Source organism: Cupressus sempervirens, chromosome 10 (genome assembly GCF_028749045.1).
Source record: "Cupressus sempervirens isolate cs-2001-9-10 chromosome 10, ASM2874904v1, whole genome shotgun sequence".
In the NCBI taxonomy this organism is placed as follows: domain Eukaryota; kingdom Viridiplantae; phylum Streptophyta; class Pinopsida; order Cupressales; family Cupressaceae; genus Cupressus; species Cupressus sempervirens.
Window position 1 is genome coordinate 948,654,534 of NC_143127.1, and position 17,779 is coordinate 948,672,312.

The following is a 17,779-nucleotide window of genomic DNA, read 5'->3' on the forward strand; positions in this document are numbered from 1 at the left end:
TAACTATATACTTTGTGTTAGATGTATCATGATGTGTATGTCACTAAATGTAATGATTATGATATCTAATGGATTAATGTAATGAATAAATAATGTGACCTAAGGATAAATAACAAATGAGATGCATAATGTAATATGTAATGAATGTAATAGATAAAAAATGAATGTATCCTAAATTAAAATTTCAATAACATACTAATCATGAATGAGCTAAAAATGCAAAATTTAATGATGTAAGCACAAAGTGTAAACAAAAATACAAAAATGAATGAGACCTAAATGATGGACTTGTGTCAAACTTGTTAACTCATACGAATCATCTAGCATAGCATAGGAGGGGGGATAAACAAAACCCTTGTCTCAAGTAGAGTGCAATGAAATCCTATACTACATAAATCCTAGCTACATGATACCAACGGATTTAGTTATGTTTATATGGGAGAGCACACCCTAGTTTGATTTTTCAAGAGGAGTTATGCACCTAATGCTAAGAAGCATAGATGACAAGATTCCTTTGCATGGACTAGACTCTCAAAAATAGAGACTTTAGGATGATAGATGTAATTTTCATAGTCATGATGGAATAAATGACATATATGTATTAGAGAGGTCTAGGCACACCCAAAGTCTTTTTAGGGATCTTGGTAGAAAGTGTCCTAACATATTGCCCCTAGTGAGCAATGCATAAACATAACTCAAAACTAACATAGATGTACTAAAGCATCAAAAATAGATCATACCAAAAATGACATGTGTTGTCAGTTGGAACCATTCAAGTGATACCAAAATATGGAAGATCAAGGCACACCATAAAAGGCTACTACTAACACACAAAGATGAAATTAACCAAAAGAAATTGCATGACCAAGTAGTCATTCAATCCACATTTCCTGCCAAGAACTTTAAGTCCAAAAGTGAAGGTTGTTGTTCCATGTGTAGGAAGGAGTCATCCTATGAAATTTCATTTGTTTGATTTGTTGTTGCAAGTGTTTGTTGGCAATGGCTATGAAAAGAACAGTTTTCTTGAATCGTTAAGTCTCAATGATGACTCTGTTTAGGTTGCATTGTAGTCACTGTTGCATAAAAAGCTAAATGTAATGGGTGTAGGACCAAAATTCAACGAGAAAGTGCCTCATGGACTAGAGGTCTTTTGAAATATGAAAGTGAATGGATGCCTCATAGACAAGAGGTCTTTTATTGGATGCATGAAAATCACAAGTCAGATAGGAATTTTGCACAAAGATGGGATGAAATGGGGGAAATTTGGTGAAGTGAGATATGCCTTATAGATAATGGACCAACAAAAAAACTTTGTTTTAGTCTTTTCTTCACAAACATTTTACAAATGTTTTTTGACTTTTTGATTTTATGGTTTTTTTGAATTTTTGTAGAACTTTAACAACACTGTACAAGATATGTGGAAATCAAGCATAGAACCATTTGAGATAGATATTGATAGGCTCAAGGAGAAAATCTCCCTCTAAAGTTTCAATCTGATATGCCCTAGAACCATATTTGGTTGTAATGATAAATGGACCAAGAAAATTAGCTTCAAATTTTCCTTTCTTTTCATGGTTCTGGAGGTTCCTCATGTTATGCTACAAAACTAGGTCACCCTCCTCAAATTCCTAAGGCCTAACCTTTTTGTGAAACTATATTTGAAGGTGATTTTGATACACATGGAGGTGATTTAGGGCATTGAGGTGTCTCTCATTGAGGAGTTGCAACTCTTGCAAGCAAGCAACTTGATATTCTTCTTCGAACATCAAATTCTTGAGAGAGATTTTGGGGGAAGGGAGCTCAATTTTGATGGGTAATATAGCCTCAAAACCATAAATAGGGGAAAATGGAGTGGATCCTATAAGGGTATAGATGGAGGTGCAATAGGTGCAAAGGGTAGAAGCAATTTGGAGGTGTCAATCATGGCTAGCTGCATCAACAATTTTCTTTAGGATTTTCAAAATGGTTTTATTAGTAACTTTATATTGGCCATTGCCTTTGGGAAGTATTTGGTGGAGAAATGTTGGGTGATTCTAAATTTCCTACACAATGTGGTGACCTCCTAATTTTTTAAAGGAGTCCTATTATCATTTATTATGTCGTGAGGGATATCAAAATGACAAATAATGTAGTTCAAGATGAACTTCAAAATCTATTTTCTAGTGGTGTAGGTTAAAGGGATAGCCTCGACCCACTTTGTGAAATACTCAGTGGTGGTAATAATATACATGTGGTCATTTGTGGAATTTGGATATATTTTACCAACAATATCAAAACCCCAATGAGAAAAAGGCTATGGTGTAATGGTGGGTTAAAGGTCTTGGGCAAGAGTGTGTATCAAATTTCCATGTTGCTAGAAAGGAACACAACATTTCACAAAATGATAGGCATCAACTTCCATAGTAGGCCAATAATAACCCATTCTAAGGATCTTTTTTGCTAACATAAGGCCACTAGAATGGGCACCACAAATTCCTTGGTGAACCTCTTCTAACATCATTTTGGATTCATCTAACAAAGACATTGGAGGGTTCCATTGAAGTGTTTTTGGAAAAGTGTGTCACCTAGGACAGTATATCAGGTAGTGTGATAGATGAAGGTTTTTCTTTGGTTTGTGGAAAGGGATAAGGGAATTTTTTTGTGATGAAGTTAGGAAAAAATTTTGGAGTTCCATGGAGACTTAGGATCAACAATTTCACATACCAACTTTGATTCAGGTTGCTTGTAAGCAAGAAGAAAAAATTCTCAACAAGAAACTCACACTTAGGACTATATTTAGGCATGGCGATCATGGAGGCTATGGTGGTCATAGCATATGTTTCTTTATTATTAGTCCTTGGTATCTACTGAAAGACTATCTCCATTAGGTGTTGTTTAAGATATTCTACTATCTGGCGATATGGTAACAACTTTTCATCCTTTCTTTGGTATTCATCTATGACTTTCCTAATGACCAATTGGGAGTCTCCAAAGACAAGTAGGTTCTTAATAGTCCATTGGATAGCTTCATGGAGTCTTATTACTAATCCTTCATACTCAGCTATGTTTTTTGTGCAAGGGAATGAAATTTTATAAGACTTAGGGATAAGGCCTCCTTATGGTGTAGCAAACAAAATTCCTACCCCCAATCCTTTTTCATGTTAAAGAACCATTAAAATAAATCTTCCATTGTGTACTAGGGGTAATACTCATAATTGTTTCATCTAGAAAATCTACTATGATAGGACAATCTCCTTGAAGAGGAGCTTCTAAAAGTTGGTCAGCAATGAATTGTCCTTTTATTGGCTTGTGATCTTTATAGACAATGTCAAATTCACTTAAAATCAAGACCAATTTTGCAGCACAACTAGTGAGGGAAGATTTTGATAGCAAATAATTGATGGGATCTATCTTAGCAATGAGGTGTGTAGTATGGTTGATCATGTAATGGTGTAGTTTCTGCATGCAAAAGACTACCACCAAACAATCTTGCTCAATAGCAATGTAGTTCAACTCGTAGCCAAATAATGTTTGATTGCAATAATAGATAGCTTGTTCATTACCATTGTCATATAGTTGTGCTAAAAGAGAACCTAATGCAATTGTAGTATTAGAAATGTAGAGAATTAATGGTTTTCTTAGAATTGGAGGAACTAGCACTGGTGGGTTAGCTAAATAAATCTTGACTTGTTCAAATGGTTTTTGACATTAGCAATCCCATTGAAACTTAATGTCTTTCCAAAGAAAGTGTTGGAGGGAATGAAATTTATTTGCTAACAGGGACACAAACTATCTAATGGACTCTAACTGCCCTTGAAAGCTATGGAGTTATTTCAATATAGTAGGTGGAGGCATTTCCATGATGGCTTTCACTTTGGTAGGGTCTACCTCAATGCCTCTTCTTAACACTATGTAACCTAGAAACTTTCTAGATTGGACCCCAAAAACACACTTCTTAGGATTAAGGAAAACTTTGTATTTCTCCAACCTTTTGAATATAGTGGTAAGGACAATAATGTGGGAATCATGTGTCTTAGATTTTCCTAGAATGTCATCAACATAGTCCTCCATTATTACAAGTAGAAGATCATGGAAGATTATAGTCATTGTGCACTGATAGGTGGTGTCAGCATTCTTCAAGCCAAAAGGCATGACTCGGTAACAAATGGTTCCCCATGGGGTAGTAAATGTCATTTTGTGTTGATCTTCTTCTAGAATTTTGATCTGATTGCAACCAAAGAAATCATTCATTAAAGACAACATTTCATGTTTGGCAATCAAATCCACTATAATGTCTATGTTAGGAAGTGGAAAATCATCCTTAGGACATGGATATTTAAATCTTGAAAATCTGAATAGATGTGGATACCCCTAGAGGCTTTACCTACAGGAACAATGTTTGGAAACCCACTCAAGATAATCAATAGGTCAGATGAATTTTGCCTCTATCATTTTTCTATAGTTTTTCTTTGACCAAAAGTGCTACCTTAGGATGCATCTTGCATAAATTTTTCTTAATAGGTTTAATCTTTGGATCCATGACTAGGTGATGCACAACTAAATCTATTTCCAAACAAGGCATGCCTTTGTATGTCCATGAAAAATTGATTTTTCCTTTTTGTAGGAACTCAGTCATCACTTTTTGTTCTTATGGACTTCGTGTAGCAGCAATGTAGTTGATTAATGGATTATCTACCATGCCCAAGTTAATAGGAATTGTATCTTCATTCAACATAGATGACTTTTCTAGTGGTAGATTCATGAGTGGTAAGTCAATCTCTCCCTCTTCTAGCACCTCTAGGAGGTTTTCACCAAAAGATGCATCCTTTAGTTTGTCTTTTTCTTCATCTAAGAGTGCTCCAAAAGAGTTTTCTCTAGAGGATGTTTCTTTTATTTTTTAAATTTTATTTTTTTGTTTCCTTTTTCAATTTTTTGACTAAGAGAGTTAATTTGTCTACCAAATTAGGCTTCCTCATTGTATTGGATACAATGAACTCATAATCTTGGAGATTCTTGAGGCCAAAAAGAGCCATCAATGCTTCATTAGAGTTACAAATATCGAGAGCTAGTGGTGTGTCTTGAAGGTCCCAGTCTATCATGCCAAGGTTAGTGAGTGGTAGGTTAGTGGATGAAAGCTTAGATATGGTGAGCACATAGACATAGTTATCTATGTCATCCTCAATGTGTTGGAATGGTACTTCAAAGAATTCCTCCTCCTCAGTCTCAAAATCAGGTTCAACTATACAATATTTGTTAGCAAAGCACACCTTGGATTTGATGGAGCCAAAACCTCATCCTTTAGGATAGCTAGAAACCTCAAGGGGTTTTCTAATTCCATCTTCTTTAGGTCCAAGTCTGGTGTCATGATATCCCATTTTTTCAATAATTGGAGGAACCTTGACATACTTATCTTTAGGGAATTCCATAGGATCATGTTTTCCATCAAAATATAGCCAATCTAAGATATTATACTCCATGTGTTCATCACTAAATGAACCCAATGTTTAAAGGATGTTTATTAACATGCATAGTATCCTTATTTGTAGAAGGCAGTATTTGGGAAGGTTTACCAAAGGATTGGGGAGAGAGTGGTAGTTGTCCAACACATAAGGCAATTTCAAATTTATACTCTCCCATTCCTTGATCGACAAAGATAACCTTCTTCACTATAGTATTGACCTTGATATCTTCATCCTTCTCTTTTCCTTTACAAGAGATTAAATCAATATTGGATGACTCTAGAATTGTTATGGAAGGTGTTTCCATTATGGTGAGAGATCCAGGTATAACCTTAGCAAACTCACTAATTGGACAAAAATTTGTTGGGGCACCTTCCAATATCTTATGAAAAGAAAAAGGAAAAGGATTGCCTAGAATTGTGACCTCTCTTCCCTAGTGGGGAAATTTCAAGCACTAATGATATGTATATGGGACTGCTTTCAATGTATGTATCTAGGGTCAAGCAAGCAAGATGTTATATGGTAAGTCCAAATCTAGGACATGGAATTTAGTATTAATTACATCTAGCCCAACCTTTAGTAGTAGCATAATAACCCCTTTTGATTTTATTTCTCTTTCATCATATGCTTTAACGGTTATCCTTTTATTGATGTCAAGGAGATATTCTAGGAGCCCCAAGAAGTGGATCATCTTTAATGTACAGAGGTTTCAATCATATCCATTATCTATAAGGACTCATTTTATTTTATGTCATTGTATAAGGACTTAAATGTGGAGTGAAGAATTATGGTGGTGATTAGGACCTTGGAAGTCTTTTCCTATGAAGACAAGGTGTTTTTGTATGGCAATATTTCCAACCATGGCAATGAATTAGGATGCATTAATGTTTTCAAGAACACAAGACTCTAAAAGATCATTCTCAAGAATTTCTTTGTGGATAGTGAGGTAGTGAGAAGCTCAAGAATAAATATTTGTGCATAAATCTTCCCTAACTGAGATAGGACATCGTAGTGATAAGCAGGTCTTTGTGATGTGGATGGCACATGTGGAACTAATGGATTAGTGGAATTGGGAGTGGTAGCTTGCAAAGTGATTCTTCCCCTCCAAGTGGTTGCACCATAATCAACTGCTTGTAGGGAAAGGGTATTGACATGAGTATCTACTTCTTTAATGTGGCCACACATGGATTCAAAGCCACATATATCATTTGTTTCTATTTTACCACACAAGGAGTCAAATCCTAATATGTGGTTAGTAGAATAGTCATATTGAAGCACATTAGATGTGGAAGCTCAATTGCCACTGTTTGTATTGTGGTTTCCATTGTTGTTATTTTCATTGTTGTGGTTAGGGAATGGCTTTTGAAATATCTTTAATTTAGCATTTTTATAGGGTGGTCCTTCTTCAACCTCAATTTCTCCATCATCGAGAAGATTTTGGATTAAGATTTTGAGTTTGATACACTTATTAGTACCATGTCCTTTGATGAGGTGGTACTTGAAATATTCATTTTCCCTATACCACTTGGATTTGGGTTGATTTTCATCAAAAGGTCATGTGTATGGAAAAAACCATCAAATGGCGATCCACTAGCTTCTAGAATATGGCATCTAAGGGTTCATGAAAGCTAGTGAACTTTCTATTTCGATCATAATCACAATTTTAGTTTTTATTTTTGTTATTGCGAGGAAAGAATTATGTTTGATTATGAGATTGTTGGTTGTTTTGATTATTTTTCTAATTTTGTTTCTAATTGTCATGGTTTGAATCGTTGTTGTTTTGGTTGTGATAGCTATTGTTGTTGTTATTTTTTCCACCTTGAAGGTTTTGTACACTTTTGACATTGGTGATATCATCATGGGTAACACCTTTGTTTTTGGTCCAAATTTTTGGTTTTCTATTGTTGTTTGTTTCATTGTTTGAGGATGAGTTATAATGTTTAATGGAACCCTTGTCTAAGAGTCCATTTTCAATGTTCTTGTCTTTCTTGACTAACGTGGAAAAGTCCTCAAAACTAGCCATTTTCATTTGGAAAGACATATTTGGACTAAAATTCTTCATAAATATGTCTATAAGGTGGGAATCTTCAATTTTGTAGGGCATGTTATTAGCAAGGTGCTACCACCATTATAGAAAATTATCAAATGTTTCACTTTTTTGTTTTTTTGTGTTGCACAAATCACTTAATGAGGCATGATGTTAAATGTTGTATGAATATTGTGCTATGAATTTCCATGTCAAGTCATTGAAGGAGGTGATGAAACCTCTAGCAAAGTTCATTAGCCATTCAAGTGTAGGGCCACAAAGGCTTCTTGTAAAGAGCCTCTTAAGGTAATCCTCACTGTAGGAAACATCTTGACATAATATGGAAAGTTCTTTGAGATGTGTGACGAGACATGTCTCTCCCATGTATTTTTCAAATTTGGGAATCTCAAAATTTGGTGGAAATGATATCATGTTGATAGATTTGTCAAATGGAAAAGGGAAAATTTCTTCAAAAGAGAAATCTTTCACCCTTTTTTTGTTCATGTTGTGGACCAAACTTTAGAGTTTATGTAATTGTTGGGCTAGATCTTGGTTTGGTTGCATCAGTGATGGTTGGGCATTGATGAATCCCCCTCCAAAATTGTATGAATTCTCAAATGGAGTATGGGGTGGTGGAGGTGGTAGTGTGCAACCTTTACCAGTATAATGATATGCAGTCATTGGGATTGGCACCTATGTTTTCATCATATTTGTTGGTATTTGTAAGTAGGAGGGATATATCATTTGTGTTAGGATCTCCATTTTTTGTATAGGTACTTGCCCAATTTTTAAGCATCCTATAGTTGGACCTGTCAAGGTTGACTATGGAATAATAGCATGTATAGTTGTGTTGGGCATAGCACTAATGATTTTTTGAATGTTTTCTCCACTTAACTGGAACAAGGGCTATGTTGAAGTTGATGTAGGTATGAAACTAGTTCTTACTACAAGTTCTTTTCCCTTGCCAAATGTTCGTGCTATGGTTGAATTTGGCAATATGGGAGCGCCACCTCTAGTAATTTGTCTAAACAAAGTGCTCTCATCAAAACTTGTAGGGACATTAACACCATCTTTAATAAGGTTTAGGAAGATCTCAGTCTTGTTCACCCTAATAGACTTTTCCAACATTTCTAAGTTGTACGGGTCTGCAAGAAATGTTTGAACATCACTAGGAATGTCATTGTTTTCAATGGGATCTTCACCTTGGTATACTTCATCCTCATCATGTGTGTTACTTTCTATAGCAGTGTTTTGAAAGGGATTCTCTAGTTCCTATGTGGGGGTTGAACTAGGCATACCCAATTTCATACTAGGGGGAAGTGTGTTCCCCTATGAGGCTAATCAATGAGGAAAAGGACTCTCTATCTCTTTTTTTCTTAGTGATTCCAATAAACAAGACATAGGGTTAAATGTGAGTCTTTTAGATCGTCTTTGTACCATACAATTGTGACCAAGTCAGTGGATGGAAGATTGTGGAAGAAGGAGAAGATATGAGAGAAAAAGTGAACCTTATATGATAAAAGGGAAAACAACCTAAATGTGAACAAAAGACCTTGTTGATTTGAAAAACCAAGTGTGATATAGGATGAAAGAATCTTTTTCCTACCAAAGATGGACAAGTGATCTTTGGGCAAGATAGAACATCGAATAGATTACTCAATATTTGGAGATGGACTTGTGATCCCAAATGAGTGAGTGAAACTATGGTAATCATTTTCATGTGAATAAAGGTCTAATGTTGTAATCTCAAAATTTTTGTAACTAAGATGTTCTTAGGCCAAAGGATTAAGGTTCAACTGATCAAGCTCTCTAGAGAAAATTTTACAAATGGAAGACTAGAAGCTTTGAAAATGGATTTGATGTGGAAAATGAGGGTGATGTGGTTACTATGTGGATTTCTTAGTCCTCTCTCACTAGAAACAAAAATCTCAGGTTTACTTCAGGGAACACTGACCAATTTTGAAGTTTAGCATTGTATAAGATTTTTTCATAATGATCTTGCTCATCCTCTTCCTTTTTGATGTTTTTTTATTGCATATCAAAATTGTTTATCACTATGTGCTAGGCTTTTTCTTCCCTTGTAGCTTCAAAAAGAATTTACGTTCAAGAGGGCAGCTCAAAGCAGCTCAACAAGGGCACTCATAAGAGGCCTTGTTGGTATGCTCAAGAGTGAGGGATGTGGATGTGCTCTCCCCAAACAAAACTATTATGAATCCCTTCAAAACTGATCGAATGAATGTAAGAGTATGAACATGAATCTATACTAAAAGTGTGTAGAATACCTTCAAGAAATGGCTATGAGTGAGTCAACCTCAAAGGATTCTAAAGATGTGAATATGGAAATGGTATGCAATGAAGTAAACTAACAATAGTAAGCTATCATGAAATATGCAAGCATAAATGCAAGAAATCTAACATCTACAAAAGGGTTAGTAATAAGCATGTAAATATCTAAGAAAAATCTAACACTATATTAGCATGATAACAATGTAAATGATGGAGATGAGAAATGCTTGAGACAAGGGCTCTATTTATAGGCTTGAGAGAGGCCTTGGAAAGGTGGCATCTATATAGCATCCACACAGGTACCACAAGAGAGACACATGGGTTGAGACAAGCTATGCAAAGGTCAACATAAGCATTTTTGGTAAAAGAAATGGCTCAAGGTTTGCTCACACATGTGTGAGCAACCTTGGAGAAAGAAAATGGGGAGAAGTGTGAAACAGTGTAAGACTTTTTGGATAAAATAATAAAAGGGAGGCTTTCTTGGATCTTGAGTTGCTCACACATGTCTCAGCAAACACTTAGGACTAAAAGGTGTTTAGAAAGATGTTTAGGGTTAATTAAGTGGGATTAACCAATGGGTAGGCTTAGAAGGATGAGAGTGATGTATATAGACTAGATTTTAGGATGGGATTAGATTAAATTATATAAGATTTAACTTAATCACCAGATTAAAGAATTTAATAAAGTGGAGGGAATTAAATAAATTGAGATTTATTCAAAAAGGGATTTATGGAGCACTACACTTTAAATAAATTTAATACATTAGAGGGTATGCATTTAAATTAAATTTAAATATATTAGGGGAAGCAAACCTATTTAATTAAATAAATTTAAATAAATAAGTAGAATAATATGACACATAATTAATTACTAAATAATCAATTATAATGTCAAAGGAAATATTGAATTAATTAATATAGTGTTTGGGATGATTTTAAGCATCTAAAGGTTACACTCAATGTCACATTTAATGGTGATGGGAAAAGGGATTGAGAAACAACTGGAAGAATTTGAATTTGGGTTCTTCCCAACCAAATAAAACCATCGAAGACACATTGCAGCTATGACTCTTGTATGAACATGCTACATTTGACAAAAGAAGCACACTATTATGATAGGAAGACAAAGTAGTAGTAGGGGTGAATTCAAAATTTAAATTTGAAGTTTGAGGCTTCCAAGTGAAACTAAAAGGGCACTATAAAAGAAGATGGAATGAAAAGGTGAAAGGTTAGATTGCCAAGTAATGAGCCATAGAGCTAGAGTGAGTTGAGCTAAGTGGAATCTCAAAGAGAAGAAAAAGAGTGACAAGGGAGGTCATCTTCAAAGTGCTATTGTGTCAAGAAAATATCTGGAGAAGCTTCAAAGAACAAATAGCACATGGATATCATGTGAAAGTTGCTATAATGATTTAGAATAATTGGGAGTGGGGTGGTGAATCAGTTATCCACAGGTCCAAATGTACAAATTGAATTTTTATTCATTTAAAATACTTCAAATTTGAACATTTAGTAGCTTAGACTCTATAGAAAAGAATTAGTAACATAAACTTGCAGTCCATTGTCCTAATAGTAATAAACTGGTAGAATGTAAAACATTAACAGTAAAATATCTTAGATAACATCCACACAATAATGACACTAGAATTTAACATGGAAAACCAATTTGGGAAAAACCACCAATGTCACCAATTTTTCACTCTTCCAAAGTGAGCTCTATTAGGAGCCAACCTTGTTAAAGGTTAAAAAACACAATGTTAAATGAGACCTTGTTAAAGGATTTAATTAGCATGTTAAGAGTGGCCTAGTTAGAGGGCTTAAGAAAATTCTATTAGAATTCCACCTTGGTCAAAGGATTTATATATGATTGTTAGGTCAAACTTGATTAAAGGATTTCAATACTGAAACAATGGTTTCCAAGTAACAACAGGTTGATCTGACAAATACAATTCACTGGCTAGTCAATTTAAGGACTCTATAACTAAGGATTGGACATCCTTCTTATAATGATTATGTATTTTTAGTAGTGCCAAATATCATACTAAAATAACATACTAAGCTCATTAAATTATCGACTAGGAATCTAAACCTAAAAATGTAAACTTGAAATGATGCTTGTGAAGTGTATGCTCTAATCCATCTTAAATGTAATCATAACTATGCAATTGAAATGGTGAAGAAAATACTAAGTCAAGAAATGAAATAGTAATATAACCTATTGCTTGGAATAATTCTACAAACATGAAACTAAACTGTATTTCAATGTTACAAGAAATAACCAATAGTTGTATTACCATATGGTTGTAGAAGCAACATAGTTCTAAATACTTCTATGAAACAATAAACTAATTCCTACCTAGTTATGAACTAAGTTCACCTCCTATGTGGGCCCTATGGAAGAGTGAATGGGTAACAACTTGGAGATTAAGAACTAAAAATATCATTTTATTCATGAATGAAACACAAGTACATACTGCAGCAACAGAATTGTAGTTATCACTACTATTGGATTACAAGTGAATTCCCACACAAAAATTAGTTAGCTCAGGAATATAAACTCCAGCTTATTTATAACATCAACATAAGAAAGAACTCCCTAAATCTAGGATCCTCCAATGTTAGGGATATGACAATATTGAAGATACAAAAAAACATCATTTAAGATTGGAGCAAGTTGTGTTTAGTTGCACATGAATTCAAGAGTTCATGACTTCTAGATTTACTCCATAATGGTTGATAATCACTTTAACTCAACCCACAATGGTAACTACTGATAACTAGAAGTAATGGAATCATTATGACCTCAAAATGGTTAACCAACTTCTTATCACCACTTTGTTTGATGATGTTGTTTGCTTCTTCCCTTGCCTGCACATTGTTTCTCTACAAAATATTAGTGTGCACATGCAAAAGTACAATGCATATCCAAGATAAAATTCATAATAAGTTTTTTTATATTAGCTTTTCTCTTATCACATGACTACAAGAAGAACTACCCAATAAATGAAAGATAGAAAGATGCAATATTTCATTCCATGTAACTATATAACATATATGTACAACATATTCATTCCATCTTAGAAATATTGAAGTGTGCACACATATAGCAGTATAAACATAGGTAGTCTAAAAAAGTCCATCCAAAACTCATAAAGTTTCCAAGTCCTATCCAAATAAACACATGAACAAATAGGACTTAAATTGGCCTCATCGTGTCCCCTAACTTTTCGCTTTGCTGGTCATCTAACAAACATAAAATTCTTAACCCTTGCTATTATTCTATAATCTATAGTTGTTTTCTATCCCACTCCTCCTTTTGCAGATCTCTAGTAAAAACCTTTTGTTTCCCTATACTTTTCCCATCTCTTTACTTCCCCTACCATATCATAGTCATCCAAATTTTTTGAATTTCCTAGCAAGGAAGAAATAAGCATGGTTGGCTAGTAGTTGAGAGGAATCCAGGAACTTTTCTAACTCTGCCTAATGTAATATACCAAAGGGCTCTATTATTTTTCATGATAAAATTAAGGGGTGAATGTGGCTCTTTATTTCTTAGATTCTAAAACATGCTAGCCCAATGCCACTATATTGCTTTCATGGCCTCAAGCATCTCAGTCTCATCCATTTCAACATATTCATCAAATGTTTCATCTTTAAGAGGATAAATTGTACTACTTCATGATTCTAAATGAGCAATTTTCAACCAATCATAATAAAAAGTTTTGGGATCCTAAGCTTTTAGCTTTAGGTAAAGGGGAATTTCTTCCTTTGATTCCCTATAGGGTCTAACCTATGATTCCCTATTTATTTCATTCTATATCTTAGAAATTAGGGCTCTTAACTAAACATCTCCAACATAAAAACAAAGGGTTCTATTCTCTATTATTGGATACTTAAAAGTTATGAAGAAAAATTTCACACATCAAATTCTTTATGGCTACAGGAGAATTGTGGAAAACTTGGAAAATTTCAAGGGGTTCAACTAAATATGGAGACTTATCCCTCATTACACAAGTCATTTGATAATTTAGAAACTATTCTTTAAGGATAAATGCATAAATGTGAGATGGGGAATGAAAACTCATTAGTTCAAGTATCACTAAAGTTATCTTAGCAAGCTTTATAAGTAGCTACTCCACTTCTTCTTCCTTTTCTAGTAGATCTTGATAATGACTGTCAATGGCTTGAGTCAAACTTTTTTTTTTGTTGTCTCCACTACTCTCTTTCTAAAGCCAACTGATTGGAAAACTAAGAAATAATAGAGAGTAATGATATAGAGTTAGAGGCACCTGACATGGTATTACCATTATGACCTCCTCATGTTGCATTTGGAACAATAGTCTTATCATTAACTAGTACTTTAACCTTTGGAGGGTTTGCCCCTAATACTCTAGACCTCTCAGGATTTTCAAGTCATTGAGAAGCTATAGCTAGCTCATCTAAACGTTAATTAAGTACTTGCTCTACCACTTCATTACAAAGCTTATATCAACTCCAAAAGCCTTTTTAGAAAAATCTCTTATTGATGGTATAGGAGGTTATTCTAGTATATCATCTTCCATTGGAAAGTTTTCTTATGACACATTATCATTTTCTAAGTCAACAAGGTCATTCACTACCTGGGGTCCTCTTGAGGATGAATCCCTCCTCTAAACCTTGCAATTCTATTCATCATAACTAGAATCATCCTCAATCACTATTTGCTCGTCACCCATTTTTTCTATAGAGGGTTGCTCTTTTTCAATCTCAAGAAATGAATCAAAAGATTCAATATTAATTTTTGGCCTTGTTTTGGTACATCCACAAACATATTTTTCTTCTCCCTATGACTTCTCCTTACTAAGGTTTTTTTTCCTTTTATAGGCATTTTCCACTTTTTGGAAGTGACTGAGGCTATAGGAACTTTTTCCTTTGTCTTTTGATAAGAACTAGAGGGCATTTTTCTTTCTTTTCATTATTTTCTCATAGAAGCCCTAGTTTTCATAGATAGGGGTGCAGTCTCCTCTTTAGAGAATTTGACTTTCTTCTTTCCTTTAGCCTATACTGATCCATACCTAGAGACTCCAAGAGAACTTTTAGGGTTTTATTCCTAGAACTTATAGAATCTCCTGAGGATATTGATTCCATTCTTTCAATTATTTTTCTAATCCCATGTTCACTGTGAATATGTTTGCTTACTCTGTAAGGTTTTGTATATATATTTGTTCTATTAATTCAATTTCCACTATTAGCCTAATCAAACAATGGTGAGAAATAGTGTTGAGCTTACCTCCCTGCATGAGTGAAGCCCTCTTCTTCAGAATATGGAATAAGAAACTGGGAACATTCATCGGCTGGTTGTCATGGTGTAAGTAGCTTAAAATTTTGAAATGAATAGAGTGTATAAATTTTTTTTGACCTTTGAAATTGAAGTATTGTATGATATTTACCACACACTTCCTATAAATTTCTGGTAAACACAATTTTTTTTTACCTTGTTTCTTGTCAACTTACAATGATGGGTCTATGTGTAATGTAAATTGAGCTCTAGCAATTGTAGGATCAAAATTTTTGAAAACTCTTCCCCTTCTAGTGGAAACCCCATAAATTCTACCAAAATTTCTTGAGTGACCGTTAAATCCCTTGACCACAACTACACTATCATTCAATGTGTGCAGGAAAATGAGAAGTCACTTCAGCAGCCCAAATGGTAAGCTTCTAAATGTAGTCAAGCCAACCCCTAGAATTAAAATGTGGCATGCATGCTTGATCATTTAAAAAGATATGATGGATTTTAGGTTCATGTTGAACCAAACCTACTCCCATCTTCTTAGAGTACCAAGACACACAAAAAGGAACTCACAACAATTCAAGATGGAACTCACTATCACAACAAGGAATTTTAACAACAAAATTTGAAATGTGGAGTCAACAAAAGCAATAGTCACAAGAGGATTTCAAATACAAAGGTTTTTTGAGTTAGGTCCTATGGAAACATTATTGCAAATATTCAACATATCAAAAGTTAATTACTCATAATTATCTCTTTAGACTTCTCATACTAGCCACCTTAGCAAATTATGTGCGAAGTAATTAATTCTTTTAAAGTTTTCACATCATATGTGAAAGTGAAAATCTAGCAAGATTTATGATGTAAATAGCATTAGATGAGTAAACAAATCAGTGGGATACATGTTTATCCTTTCAAAATTAATAAAATAATTTCATTATATTGAGGAATCTCATGAGGCAAAACAAATCACATTCCAACACAAAACCATCAACCCTTCTCCATTTGCATATCTTGGTTACTATACCATATTCCATTAATCATAATTTATTTTCTAAAAATATTCTTGAAAAACCCTCAAGTTTAATTTTTCAAAATTATACCACATATCAAAGCTGAGCCAAAAATAATAAACCCATTACATGTTATGGTCTCTACATGTAGACCCATTTTCTCTGTCATAAATCAAAAGTAAAACTAGTAATCCTACCTAGGGCATCTAAAAAATTCCTCAGAAAAACTCCAAATGAAACCAAAAAAATTATCAATCAATGTTATATGAGTCTAGTTTTTGAATCTATAATCTATTAATTTTTACAACTCATAAATCGTTCTACAAGCACAAATCATTGCCTGCAACTTCAACAGAGATCCTTAAAAACCAGTCTTCATTAAAATGAGCATAGCTTACACATAACTAAATGAAAATGACTAAAACCAATTTAAAATGAAAAGTGATTCATATACCCTTCCAATTAATATAACTATAATTTCTATTTCATAAAAATGTGTATGTACCAAATATTTAAATATGACTGTAGTTGGGCATCCTCAAATCTGAAATTAACCACTTTTACCAAATCTAGCATAACTTCTTCATTTCTCAACATAATCACTCCAAAATAGAACCAAATAAAATATTACTCATCCTAATTTAAATAAACTATAATTTTTACAACATTTCCAACTTTTACAAGCTTGTACAAGACCTAGAAACCACAAAAAAAAGTTAACACCAATCAAAACTGCAAGTTATGAAGATACCAATTGTTTCAAAATGATCCTCCTCTTCTCATTCATTCAAATATGATTTGGAACAAAAAATACAATTATTTTAAAGTGTTTGTGTTAATTTAAAACTTCCCAACCACCTTTTAAACCAACCCATTACTTTCTTTTAACCCTTTTACATTTTCCAATGCTTCTTTAAGCACTCCCATTACAATGCAAATCTATTTTTTTCTAGTTTTCGATACATCACAATGCAAAGTTAAGTGTCTTAATCATTTCTTCAACATGGTTATATGAAATTATAAATGACTTAAATATTACAATATTATGAAATTCATTATAATCTATGAAGGGTCAAGATGCTCTCACATCATACTCCCAAGCTTAAAAGATTTCCATGTCCCATGGAAATGTGTTCTACAAACAAATTTTCTACTTCCTTGTCTTTATCAGTGGGTCCATGCTTCTACTACATACTCTATCTTTTTCAAATTACTCCCATCAATGGAGTAAAGACTGATTTCTATCCATCACATTTCATGTTGCTTCTTCATACCACCTTATTGCTATCTTGCCCACCCAAGATCCAAGAAGATGTGAACTGCCCTTTGCTTAGTGGTTTCTCTCTTGCACCTTCTACCCAACCTTATCTTGGTGGAGACAATACCAAGATCCTGGCTTGAGATCTTCACATATGCAATTACAATTGCATCATTCTTGTAGCTATGATGGATCCACATACCACCAGTTATATCTCTACCCACAAAAACACCAGATCTTTTTTTGGCTCTGATACCAATATGATGTAAATAGCATCAGAGGAGTAAACCAATCAATGGGATACATTTTTATCCTTTCAAAATTCATAAAATAATTTCATTATATAGAGGAATCTCATGAGGCAAAACAAAGAACTTTCCAACGCAAAACCATTAACCCTTCTCCATTTGCATATCCTGATCACTATATCTAATTCCATTGATCATAACTTCTTTTCTAAAATTCTTCTTGAAAAACCCTCTACTTTAATTTT